At 30.4% G+C, this 15000-nt stretch overlaps 1 protein-coding gene across 1 annotated transcript in view; it reads left to right on the top strand.

The window, feature by feature from the left end:
- The window catches only part of LOC137650132 (aminopeptidase N-like), a 67513-nt gene that overhangs the window by 287 nt on the left and 52226 nt on the right, over window positions 1-15000 (top strand). The window lies entirely within an intron of this gene.

Raw genomic sequence — 15000 nt, 5'->3', positions numbered from 1 at the left:
GAAAGTGGTTATTATTAGCTGGTGCTTCCCTATGATGTTCAAATATCACTGAGCCACGTTAACGAAGTCCCAGATGTGTTTTCAAATGTGTGGGTGATGACTTAAGAAATTATTCCAAGATTTTATTACACATTCTGAATCGAATGCTTATGTTTGTTCAGCAAAGCGCTTCCTTTCGTAGAATATATCTTTTTTGACATAATTGATGAAGTTAAACACACACACACACACACACACACACATATATATATATATATATATAGTATATATAATATATATATATATATATATATATATATATATATATATATATATGTGTGTGTGTGTGTGTGTATATATATATATATATATATATATATATATATATATATATATATATATATATGTGTGTGTGTGTGTGTGTGTGTGTGTGTGTGTGTGTATATATATATATATATATATATATATATATATATATATATATATATATATATATATATATATATATATATAAGCAAACAATAGAAACATGAGAATATTAAGATTAAAAGATGAGGAAAATGATATGATTATTAGCAACATTGGCAGTATCATGAAAAGAAGAAATAACTAAATGCGATGTCAGGCAGTCAAATTTTCGTAACGCCTTTTCTTGTATTTTCTTTCATTCACGTCACTCTTCCTTTTCTTTTTCTGGAAAAAATATATTACCTGTTGCTTAAAGAATATATGCAATAATGATAAAAGTTAAGCAACAGAAACAAAATTTCAAAAATATAAGCTAAAGTGATTAATGTGACAATGACGTTTGAAAAGTAAACAAACGAAGATTTGGTTCGCGAGAAGTAAACGGATGAAAACGTAAACATTTAATCAAATAAAAATAAATTTACAAAAACAAAAAAATAACAAGAATGATAAAACACATCAGCTAAGAAATAAGATTTGTCTCACGCAAAAGAAACAAAATAAAAACACAAACAAATGATAGAAATATGAAAAGTATACGATCGTCAAAAAGTAACACAATCTGGAGAAGGGGATCTAACTGGTCGCCCAAGTCAAGGTAGAAGAGAAACTGAGTAGCCTACACTACACTACTTTTTATCTTTTTTTTTCTTTTTTTTTTTGTGCTATGAAATCTCTTGAAATTCTTTTAATTTCATTAATCAGAAGAGAAATTCTGTGTTAATTAAATAGTTGGTTATCTTTTTTTTATTTATAGGCAGTGTTTACAATTGCATTATTATTATTATTATTATTATTATTATTATTATTATTATTATTATTATTATTATTATTATTTTGCTCAGAAATTTTTTCATGATATCATTATTAGTGTCGTATAGGCTATTTGATGAAGTTGCTATTATTATTATTATTAAAATGGTAGTTCTGTAATTCTCAGACGAGGGGAAACGCAGTTTAATGAGGAACTGTAGTGCAAGCACAAATTGAAACATCATCTTCATCCAATCACCTTTATTTCAACGTTTCGGACAATTTGTCCATCATCAGGTTCTGTAAAGTTAAAAACATACATTGATACAAATAAAAAAAAAAAAAAACATTGGTAAAATACATGAGAAAAATAAGATAATTTAAAATTATAAATAGTACTTAAAACACTTTTCTGCTGAAAGCAGAGTTATCTAGGTTTAGTTTTGGTTGAATTTTTTCTATGTAAAATGTTTCTAATAATCTCAGCTCGGTCTCAAATCGAGCTTTACATATAATGCTAAAATCAAGATGATTAAAATTGGTGTTACACACTCCGTGGCAATGATCTCTTATAGAGGAATGAGAAGGCTTACCCAGTGGTAGAAGGGTCCTTGAACTAATGCCTCTATGTTCAAAGGTTCTGGTAGACAACAGTTTTGTCGAACTACCTACATATTCCGAACTACACTTCGGACACACAAATTTATATACAACCATAGAACATAGTTCGCTAGATAACGACTCCTTGGACCTTGAGCAAATTGCCTATCTTAAAATTATTGAAAAATACCATTCTAATATTTATATTTTTGAAGTAGGTTTTATTTATGTGCTTAATTTTCCTTTCTATTATAGTATTAATTTTGTTCGATATGTAAGGAAATCGAAAATATATAATGTCTTTTACTTCACAAATTTGGGTATCAACATTATTGATTTTGTTAAGAAAAATTTGTACTTTTTTGTAAAATAAATTATCCTGGTAACCATTGTTGTTGAAGAATTCCTTTAAAAATGTAATTTCTTTATGAAAGTTAAAATAATTTGATGAAAGTTTATATGCTCTATTAATGAGAGTATTAATACTGTTCATTTTGTATCTTAAATTACACTCACTTAAAAAATTTAAACCAAGACCCGTAAAAGTGGGCTTTCTATAAACTTCCATATGCATTTTAAGGTCAGAAGTTTTAGTTACTAATACGTCTAAAAAGGGCATTTTACCTTCGTTTTCTTCTTCCATGGTGAACTTGATATTACTGTGTTGAGAATTTAAATAATTAAAAAACTTGATTGCGTCATTTTTTTGCTTAAAAATAATAAATGTGTCATCCACATACCTTCTATACAACACAGGCTTAAAACTTAAAGGACAATTTTCCAACCATTCAGTCTCGTGAAAACATAAGAAAATATTGGCCAAAGTTGCCGAAATAGGATTCCCCATAGCTAGTCCATCTTTTTGTTTGTAATACTCTTTGTTAAAAATAAAAAAGGAATCTTGAACAATAATGTTTTAATATATCAATAAATTTAGATTTACTCAGGTTTCTAAAGTTGTTATTATCCTTGTACATTTTATTTGCTACGATTTCAATAACTTCTTTTGTGGGGATATTTGTATATAAGCTTTCGATGTCAAAGCTTGCCATATAATAATTATTTTTTAGTCTAAAATTTTTTATAGTATCAAAAAATGCATATGAATTTTCCAAGGTATATTCATTCTTTGCCCATTCTTCTATATTAGGAATCATAAATTTTGCTAAACTAAAATTTGGTGTATTGATTGACGATAGCACTGGTCTTAAAGGAATATTCTCTTTATGTATTTTTGGCAAACCATATAAGATACCAGGATTGCGACCCGAAGCATACAAATGTTTATACTCTTCATCTGTTATATGTTTACCTTTTTTAAGATAACTTAGTAGTCTGTTAACCTTGTCTTCTAGCAGGAGAGTATTTTTGAAAGGGTCTTTTTTACTTTTTTTCAAATTGCAATGGATTGTTAAGAATATTCATCATTTTCTCTACATAATCACTTTTATTCATGATGGTAATACCTTTCCCTTTGTCTGGTTTAGAAAATATAATGTCTTTGTTTTCACTTAGATTTCTTAGTATTTTTATGTCATTTTGATCAAACAATGGTACCTGGATTTCTTTCTTGTATTCTTCTAATATATTACTGAATAGGTCTTGCATTTCTTTATAGACAGCTTCTTTATCATAACAGTTGTCGTTGTTTAGTCTCGTTTACTTTATTTGCAAATATTTCCATACTTACTTTCATTTTAATATGATCGAGTTTTGGTTTGAGGCAATGGTCAAGTCCAAAGGATAATAGGTATTTTTCTCTTTTTTTTAGTTGGTAGTTAGAGAGGTTGTACACGACTTTATTGCCATTACAAGATGGTGGTTTATAGAAACCGCCTAGTTTAAAAAGTTTTTTAGCATGGGTTAGACATACTTTGTTTTTATAAAGTTCACAGTCCTTATGGATACAATGTAAAATATGGTTAAAATCTAAAAATGAAATTTGTCTCTTAATACTATCGTGACATGATAATAAATCTTGATACAAGCTTGGTGTCGTTTTTCTTGTTTTGTCGAAGTTCATTCTCGATTAAGAAACTCTGCCAATCTTTGTAGAATCGTCTTCGCTGTAGCTGCCGCCTGTACAACTTAAACTGAACAAATTTTGGTATACAGCCATACTGAAGACATCTTTCCAGAAATAAAATATCAAGTTTGTTTTTTTTCCCATTTCTGAAGGCTTTTTTCCCATCTTCTTACGCCTCGTAGTGCTTCTTGTCCATATCTTCTTAAAATGGTAGTTCTGTAATTCTCAGACGAGGGGAAACGCAGTTTAATGAGGAACTGTAGTGCAAGCACAAATTGAAACATCATCTTCATCCAATCACCTTTATTTCAACGTTTCGGACAATTTGTCCATCATCAGGTTCTGTAAAGTTAAAAACATACATTGATACAAATAAAAAAAAAAACAAACATTGGTAAAATACATGAGAAAAATAAGATAATTTAAAATTATAAATAGTACTTAAAACACTTTTCTGCTGAAAGCAGAGTTATCTAGGTTTAGTTTTGGTTGAATTTTTTCTATGTAAAATGTTTCTAATAATCTCAGCTCGGTCTCAAATCGAGCTTTACATATAATTGCTAAAATCAAGATGATTAAAATTGGTGTTACACACTCCGTGGCAATGATCTCTTATAGAGGAATGAGAAGGCTTACCCAGTGGTAGAAGGGTCCTTGAACTAATGCCTCTATGTTCAAAGGTTCTGGTAGACAACAGTTTTGTCGAACTACCTACATATTCCGAACTACACTTCGGACACACAAATTTATATACAACCATAGAACATAGTTCGCTAGATAACGACTCCTTGGACTTGAGCAAATTGCCTATCTTAAAATTATTGAAAAATACCATTCTAATATTTATATTTTTGAAGTAGGTTTTATTTATGTGCTTAATTTTCCTTTCTATTATAGTATTAATTTTGTTCGATATGTAAGGAAATCGAAAATATATAATGTCTTTTACTTCACAAATTTGGGTATCAACATTATTGATTTTGTTAAGAAAAATTTGTACTTTTTTGTAAAATAAATTATCCTGGTAACCATTGTTGTTGAAGAATTCCTTTAAAAATGTAATTTCTTTATGAAAGTTAAAATAATTTGATGAAAGTTTATATGCTCTATTAATGAGAGTATTAATACTGTTCATTTTGTATCTTAAATTACACTCACTTAAAAAATTTAAACCAAGACCCGTAAAAGTGGGCTTTCTATAAACTTCCATATGCATTTTAAGGTCAGAAGTTTTAGTTACTAATACGTCTAAAAAGGGCATTTTACCTTCGTTTTCTTTTACGGGTCTTGGTTTAAATTTTTTAAGTGAGTGTAATTTAAGATACAAAATGAACAGTATTAATACTCTCATTAATAGAGCATATAAACTTTCATCAAATTATTTTAACTTTCATAAAGAAATTACATTTTTAAAGGAATTCTTCAACAACAATGGTTACCAGGATAATTTATTTTACAAAAAAGTACAAATTTTTCTTAACAAAATCAATAATGTTGATACCCAAATTTGTGAAGTAAAAGACATTATATATTTTCGATTTCCTTACATATCGAACAAAATTAATACTATAATAGAAAGGAAAATTAAGCACATAAATAAAACCTACTTCAAAAATATAAATATTAGAATGGTATTTTTCAATAATTTTAAGATAGGCAATTTGCTCAAGTCCAAGGAGTCGTTATCTAGCGAACTATGTTCTATGGTTGTATATAAATTTGTGTGTCCGAAGTGTAGTTCGGAATATGTAGGTAGTTCGACAAAACTGTTGTCTACCAGAACCTTTGAACATAGAGGCATTAGTTCAAGGACCCTTCTACCACTGGGTAAGCCTTCTCATTCCTCTATAAGAGATCATTGCCACGGAGTGTGTAACACCAATTTTAATCATCTTGATTTTAGCATTATATGTAAAGCTCGATTTGAGACCGAGCTGAGATTATTAGAAACATTTTACATAGAAAAAATTCAACCAAAACTAAACCTAGATAACTCTGCTTTCAGCAGAAAAGTGTTTTAAGTACTATTTATAATTTTAAATTATCTTATTTTTCTCATGTATTTTACCAATGTTTTTTTTTTTTTTTTATTTGTATCAATGTATGTTTTTAACTTTACAGAACCTGATGATGGACAAATTGTCCGAAACGTTGAAATAAAGGTGATTGGATGAAGATGATGTTTCAATTTGTGCTTGCACTACAGTTCCTCATTAAACTGCGTTTCCCCTCGTCTGAGAATTACAGAACTACCATTTTAAGAAGATATGGACAAGAAGCACTACGAGGCGTAAGAAGATGGGAAAAAAGCCTTCAGAAATGGGAAAAAAACAAACTTGATATTTTATTTCTGGAAAGATGTCTTCAGTATGGCTGTATACCAAAATTTGTTCAGTTTAAGTTGTACAGGCGGCAGCTACAGCGAAGACGATTCTACAAAGATTGGCAGAGTTTCTTAATCGAGAATGAACTTCGACAAAACAAGAAAAACGACACCAAGCTGTATCAAGATTTATTATCATGTCACGATAGTATTAAGAGACAAATTTCATTTTTAGATTTTAACCATATTTTACATTGTATCCATAAGGACTGTGAACTTTATAAAAACAAAGTATGTCTAACCCATGCTAAAAAACTTTTTAAACTAGGCGGTTTCTATAAACCACCATCTTGTAATGGCAATAAAGTCGTGTACAACCTCTCTAACTACCAACTAAAAAAAAAAGAGAAAAATACCTATTATCCTTTGGACTTGACCATTGCCTCAAACCAAAACTCGATCATATTAAAATGAAAGTAAGTATGGAAATATTTGCAAATAAAGTAAACAGACTAAACAACGACAACTGTTATGATAAAGAAGCTGTCTATAAAGAAATGCAAGACCTATTCAGTAATATATTAGAAGAATACAAGAAAGAAATCCAGGTACCATTGTTTGATCAAAATGACATAAAAATACTAAGAAATCTAAGTGAAAACAAAGACATTATATTTTCTAAACCAGACAAAGGGAAAGGTATTACCATCATGAATAAAAGTGATTATGTAGAGAAAATGATGAATATTCTTAACAATCCATTGCAATTTGAAAAAAGTAAAAAAGACCCTTTCAAAAATACTCTCCTGCTAGAAGACAAGGTTAACAGACTACTAAGTTATCTTAAAAAAGGTAAACATATAACAGATGAAGAGTATAAACATTTGTATGCTTCGGGTCGCAATCCTGGTATCTTATATGGTTTGCCAAAAATACATAAAGAGAATATTCCTTTAAGACCAGTGCTATCGTCAATCAATACACCAAATTTTAGTTTAGCAAAATTTATGATTCCTAATATAGAAGAATGGGCAAAGAATGAATATACCTTGGAAAATTCATATGCATTTTTTGATACTATAAAAAATTTTAGACTAAAAAATAATTATTATATGGCAAGCTTTGACATCGAAAGCTTATATACAAATATCCCCACAAAAGAAGTTATTGAAATCGTAGCAAATAAAATGTACAAGGATAATAACAACTTTAGAAACCTGAGTAAATCTAAATTTATTGATATATTAAACATTATTGTTCAAGATTCCTTTTTTATTTTTAACAAAGAGTATTACAAACAAAAAGATGGACTAGCTATGGGGAATCCTATTTCGGCAACTTTGGCCAATATTTTCTTATGTTTTCACGAGACTGAATGGTTGGAAAATTGTCCTTTAAGTTTTAAGCCTGTGTTGTATAGAAGGTATGTGGATGACACATTTATTATTTTTAAGCAAAAAAATGACGCAATCAAGTTTTTTAATTATTTAAATTCTCAACACAGTAATATCAAGTTCACCATGGAAGAAGAAAACGAAGGTAAAATGCCCTTTTTAGACGTATTAGTAACTAAAACTTCTGACCTTAAAATGCATATGGAAGTTTATAGAAAGCCCACTTTTACGGGTCTTGGTTTAAATTTTTTAAGTGAGTGTAATTTAAGATACAAAATGAACAGTATTAATACTCTCATTAATAGAGCATATAAACTTTCATCAAATTATTTTAACTTTCATAAAGAAATTACATTTTTAAAGGAATTCTTCAACAACAATGGTTACCAGGATAATTTATTTTACAAAAAAGTACAAATTTTTCTTAACAAAATCAATAATGTTGATACCCAAATTTGTGAAGTAAAAGACATTATATATTTTCGATTTCCTTACATATCGAACAAAATTAATACTATAATAGAAAGGAAAATTAAGCACATAAATAAAACCTACTTCAAAAATATAAATATTAGAATGGTATTTTTCAATAATTTTAAGATAGGCAATTTGCTCAAGTCCAAGGAGTCGTTATCTAGCGAACTATGTTCTATGGTTGTATATAAATTTGTGTGTCCGAAGTGTAGTTCGGAATATGTAGGTAGTTCGACAAAACTGTTGTCTACCAGAACCTTTGAACATAGAGGCATTAGTTCAAGGACCCTTCTACCACTGGGTAAGCCTTCTCATTCCTCTATAAGAGATCATTGCCACGGAGTGTGTAACACCAATTTTAATCATCTTGATTTTAGCATTATATGTAAAGCTCGATTTGAGACCGAGCTGAGATTATTAGAAACATTTTACATAGAAAAAATTCAACCAAAACTAAACCTAGATAACTCTGCTTTCAGCAGAAAAGTGTTTTAAGTACTATTTATAATTTTAAATTATCTTATTTTTCTCATGTATTTTACCAATGTTTTTTTTTTTTTTATTTGTATCAATGTATGTTTTTAACTTTACAGAACCTGATGATGGACAAATTGTCCGAAACGTTGAAATAAAGGTGATTGGATGAAGATGATGTTTCAATTTGTGCTTGCACTACAGTTCCTCATTAAACTGCGTTTCCCCTCGTCTGATTATTATTATTATTATTATTATTATTATTATTATTATTATTATTATTATTATTATTATTATTATTATTATTATTATTAAGTAAATAGTGGTTAACAGTAGCCTATTCTTACAAGAATCATTGTCATAGCTAGTTTTTAAATTACGAGCAAATAATAATAATAATAATAATAATAATAATAATAATAATAATAATAATAATAATAATAATAATAATAATAATAATGATAATAATAATAATAATAAGCTGGGAAGAAATAATTCGTAGAGACATTAGACCATTAAGGAGTAAATATATTCACAACAGAATTAACTACCAAAGAAACGTTCTATACAATTTAGACAAAAAACGCAGATGAAATTTGTAATCATTATATAGGTGATTCTCTTTGTTAATAACAGCGGTCTTATATGTTTACAAATAGGTATCTTTGCCTTATTCTTAGCCTTTTTATTGCTGTATGATGACTGATAGAGAATGCATATTGATTGGAAACTTTGTTTAATATAAAATCATATTTCATAATACAATTATACGTACTCATATAAACATATATATGAATGCGTGTATGTATATATATATATATATATGCAGCCAATATATACTGTATATATATATATATATATGTATATATATATATATATATATACATATATATATATATATATACGTATATATGTATGTACATGCAGCATATATATATATATATGTATATATATATATATGCATATATATATGCATATATATATGCATATATATATATATATAGCTAGATACACAGCATATATATATATATATATATACCTAGATACATAGCGATATATATATATATATATACTTCTGTATGTGAAACTGGCAAAATAAAAAATCAGGAATAATATCGGAAAATAACAATCATTAAAATTTATTTTACCTTTTTTAACTTTTCATGAATAATTAGATATGAATCATATTCTAAAATAGTAATGCTAATATCTCTCTCTCTCTCTCTCTCTCTCTCTCTCTCTCTCTCTCTCTTAATGCCTATTGATCCCAGGCATATGAAAATAGATACATAAATATAAGCATGCAAAACTAGCAGCAAATTAAGGAATGGACCATCTCTTTAAAAAAGAGAATGTTATTAGAATGGGGGACGATCAGAAGTAGAGGGAGAGAATTCTATACCATTGAGTTCACAGGAAATGAAACGGTGACAGATTTTCGTCCTCAACATAATAAAGATCCTTAAATATAGTTAAAACCTTTCAACATATTCTAGGTTCATTTTCCTTTTGCAAACTAACACACAGCGAATAGTCTGGCCTATTCTCTACTTATTCTCCTCTGTCCTCATACACCTGACAACACTTAGATTACCAAACAATTTCTCTTCATCCAAGGGGTTACTGCACTGTAATTGTTCAGTGGCCATTTTCCTCTTGGTAAGGGTAGAAGAGACCCTTTAGCTATGGTAAGCAACTCTTCTAGGAGGACACTCCAAACTCAAACTATTGTTCTCTAGTCTTAGGGAGCGCCATAGCCTCCGTACCATGGTCTTCCACTGTCTTGGGTTAGAGTTCTCTTGCTTGAGGGTACACTAGGGCATGCTGTTCTGTCTTGTTTGTCTTCCTCTTGTTTTGTTAAAGTTTTTATAGTTTATACAGGAGATATGTTGTTACTCTTTTTGAAAAATTTATTTTTTTGTCTCCTGTCCTCACTGGGCTATTTTCCCTGCTGGAGCCCCTAGGCTTATAGCGTCCTGCTTTTCCAACTAAGGTTGTAACTTAGCAAGTAATAATAATAATAATAATAATAATAATAATAATAATAATAATAATAATAATAATAATAATAATAATATGCAAGAGACAATTGATAAAAACTTATTCTAAAGTGTAACTTGAAGTTTGATAATTATCTATAATTACTTATGTATAGTTGTTCTTATCATTATTTCGAAAATATAGGTAAAAATATTACATAAAATAATTCAATAGACTCATCGTTTTCGTGAAACAAAAGAAAATGTTGTAAGTAAACTTAAAGTAATGTGGTTAAGGAAAAATATTTTTCAAGAAAATAAGATAAATCCGAGAAGATGCTCTGATCACGAACTTTAGAAAAGGCTTAAGTGAAGTTAAAAGAAGCAATAGCATTAGCAGACGAGTTTGAAAAGAAATGGGAAGTTGGGGCAGAAGAAAAAGGAAAAAAAAATAAGTTAAAAGAAATGACCGTGAGATGGTACTCGAAGATTTACACAATAATGAATAGAAGTAGGAAAATGAGAGATGACAAAAGAAGGAACAGCGAATCATTAACGAAAATACAAATGTAATAGATGATATCCAGTCATTAGTTTTGCAATGAACAATTATATAAGATCTATTAAAAATTATGCGTTGATTGGCGTGGGAGATGATGATGATGATATATGCTGTAGGTAGTAACTCGGCCAAGGCACCAGCCACCCGTTGAGATACTACTGCTAGAGGATTATTGTGTGTTTTGACTAGCCAGACACTACTACATTGGATCCCTCTCTCTGGTTACGGCTCATTTGATCTTTGCCGACACATACGAAGCATAGCCTGGCCTATTCTTTACACATTCTCCTCTTTCTTCATACACTTGACAACACTGAAATTACCAAACAATTCTTCTTCTCGCCAGAGGTTAACTACTGCACTGTAATTGTTCAGTGGCTACTTTTCTCTTAGTAAGGGTAGAAGAGACTCTTTAGCTATGATAAGCAGCTCTTCTAGGAGAAAGGCACTCCAAAATCAAACCATTGTTCTCTAGTCTTGGGTAGTGCCTCAGCCTCTGTACCATGGTATTCCACTGTATTGGGTTAGAGATCTCTTCCTTGAGGGTTATTTTTAGTTTGTATAGGTTATATATGAAAGATTTATTTTAATGTTATTATTGTTCTTAAACTTCTCTTGTAGTATATTTCCTAATTTCTTTTCCTCACTGGGCTATTTTCCCCGTTGGAGCCCTCGGGCTTATAGCATCCTGCTTTTCTAACTAGCTTAGCAAGTAATAATAATAACATATCATTATCATCAGCCGTTGATGGTCCACTGCAGGTCAAGGGCCTCAGACATGTTCTTACACTCCCGTCTGTTTATGGTTTCTCTATGCCAGTCTATACACGTAAATTTTCTTAGATCGTCAATCCATCGTCTTCTCTTCCTTCTCCTGCTTACTTATACATGTGGGATAAAGGCCTCACACATGTCCCTATTCATGTTTGGTGTTTAACCTGTTTTCCTCACCACGCTGGACTGTGCGGATTGGTGATGGTCGGGGAGTTTATTCTGATTGCTCACAGCAAGCCAACCTAGTATAGATGGTCCTGACTAGTACAGTTTTGCTGATAATGCTGATAGATACTATTGTAATGTCTTGTTAAATAGTGACTTTAGTTCTTACTTTGTTACATTTAAAGTATAAGGTAATTAATTGAATAGATCATTATTTATATTAGGAAATACGTCGTTGTGAGTGTAAAATATCAACAGTAGGCCATACATATTTCAATTAAAAATATGACTTAAAAATTGCAACTTACATGAAAACAAACTCAAAACAAAAATACTTACTATTAAGACCTTAAAACATTATTGTGTGAATATGATTTGTTCGCCAACAGCAGCCCATAAACCAGAGAAATCCTCTCACCTTGTGCATTTTTAGCGGGAAATGTCTTGCCTCATTGCATTGGCTGATTCGTCCTCTATTCTGATTAGTGGTTGCATGTGACGTCATGCTATCGTATTTAGGAATGAATTTAACTGGGTTGTGGTGAAATACCTATACATATTCTATATAAATTTATGACATAAGAATTTTATTTTTATGGAAATAAAGTTATAAAGGTTATTGATTTTGTAATAGAGTGTGCAATTAATCGTGTTGAAGGACATAAGACTGTAAATAAATGTGTCATATTATTATTATTGTTATTATTATTATTATTATTATTATTATTATTATTATTATTATTATTATTATTATTATTATTACAAGATAAGCTATAACCCTAGTTGGAAAAGCAAGATGCTATAAGCACAAGGGCTACAACACGGAAAAATAACCCAGTGGGGACAACAAGGAAATAAAAAACTACAAGAGAAAAATAAACAATCAGATTAAAATATTTCAAGAAAAATAACAACATTAGATTAGATCCTTCACATATAAACTATAACCCCACCCACCTCCCACCCCCCAAAAAAAGACGAAAAGAAATGAGATAGAACAGCATTCCTGAGTGTACCCCAAGAAAGAGAACGCATAACCCAAGACAGTTGTAGGCTATGGTACAGAGGCTATGGCACTACCCAAGACCAGACCTCTTAGGCTATGGTGTTACATATGTCTGTGTGTGTGAAACTAATAACTGAAGGGACCTGCCAATCATAGTGGAGAAAGATTTGGCCATTCAGAGGACAGGAATTTACCGCCAAGTGAGACTTCAGGGGTTGAGTTGCTGATCGAGAAACCTGCTCGAATTTCCATAAAATCGTTTTTAAACAGAGCTGGAGATTTTCTTTAAAGGGAATCAAAGATATAGTTTCTTCAAAATATATAGAGACAGTCCCTTATATGATGTTTTAATTAATAAAATTTATTAGATGGGTAGATTGATTTCTAAATTATTATTTCTATTTAGAAAATACGTCTTTGTAACGTCATCAAGAGAGGGATGAATTTTATAACTTGAATTTGTGTGATGGTTTGAGTGAGCTACTATTATATTGAGCTTAAATAGTGAAGTAACTCCGTAACTTTGATTTGTATTTTGTTACATTTCAAGCGCAATGTCTCTGGTTCAAGCAATTGATTATTAGGAAATATGTCTTCATAAAGAATAAAATACCAGCTGTATTGGCTACATACATATTTCAAATAAATAATGACTTAAAAGCAGGAAATTTTGTGAAAATAAACTCAAAACCACGTTATTGTTGTATGTAGGTTATAGAATTGAATAGGATGAAAAAATCCTTATCTAAAACGAAAAATATCGTGTGAATTTGAAACGATTGCCAACAGCAGCCCAAATTAGGGAACCTTTTCAACTTAAGATTGAATCACCATAGGCTTTTTTTTCCTTTTTTTTTTTTTTTTTTGTTATTTCTTTTTTGCCAAGCCGTTGCTGCAAAAATGGAAAACACGAAAGCTTATTGCTTAAGATAGTGAGCACAAACTACGAGCATGACTTCGGATGTAAACAAACAAGATGATATGGCTGCTGCAGATAGGATGTGCTCTTGCTCGGCAATTTTGAGTCCGACAAGCCTCAAGAGATTATATAAATCTGCTTTGTTCATCCTGTGGTGGTTGTAGAATTCTTCAATTAAATTCACAGAATATACCAACAATACTACATATTACTGCAATAGGTAGAAAACTTCTGGGTGCCATTATGATATCAGCTGATCGGTTTTGTTTAACTTTTTCCTATTTGCTTCCTGAACCGCGAGTCGCGATACAACATTCTCGCTTGCAATCATTGGCTGGAGGTTGGCGAAAATCTCCAGCTAGCAATGACTAGTGTGATTCAAGCATTAACACTGGAGTCACACTTTTTTTTCTTTTTTTTTTTCTGCTCGAGATATTGGCTTCCCAACTGGACGGGAAACAGTGAGCACAAAACGCAGTCATGACTTTGGATGTAAACAAACAAGATGACTGCTGTAGATAAGACATGCTGCATAGCAAATCCTGTGGTGTTCTGCTTATAGGGACAGCATCATCAGCATACTCTAGGTCAGCTAATTTTCTGTTACCAATCCAGTCCAATCTTTCTCCACCATCTCTAACCGTTCTACACATTACAAAATCCATGAGGAGGATAAACAACATAGACGGCAACACATTCCCTTGGATTATTCCGCTGTTCACTGGAAATTCATTTGATACTACATTTACAATGAGCTTAGATGGTGAAGGAAACTGCATGACTGTAATTCGTATTTTGTTACATTTCAATTATAATGCTATTATTCGAAGTAATGATAATGTTTTGGGCTGGTCATCCATCCCAGAACTGAGTAGCCTTGACTATCAATACTGACTCTAACATCTACGTTACTTAGGATTTTTGCTCAAATGTCCTATGAATCGTAAAGCCTTGTTTTACCCCTTAATGTCTATAACTATAGCGAATGTGTGTAAATTATGGCAATGAAACTGTTATTGATATAATTGTTAACAAAGAAATTCATCATTTGGTAAAAATAAAAATAAAAATAAAAAAACTGTTGAGTAAACAGATGTCTTATTT

This window comes from Palaemon carinicauda, chromosome 11 (assembly GCF_036898095.1).
Source record: "Palaemon carinicauda isolate YSFRI2023 chromosome 11, ASM3689809v2, whole genome shotgun sequence".
NCBI classification, from domain to species: Eukaryota; Metazoa; Arthropoda; class Malacostraca; order Decapoda; family Palaemonidae; genus Palaemon; species Palaemon carinicauda.
The sequence above is the reverse complement of the archived record's forward strand: the minus strand, read 5'-3'. Positions and strand labels throughout refer to the sequence as shown.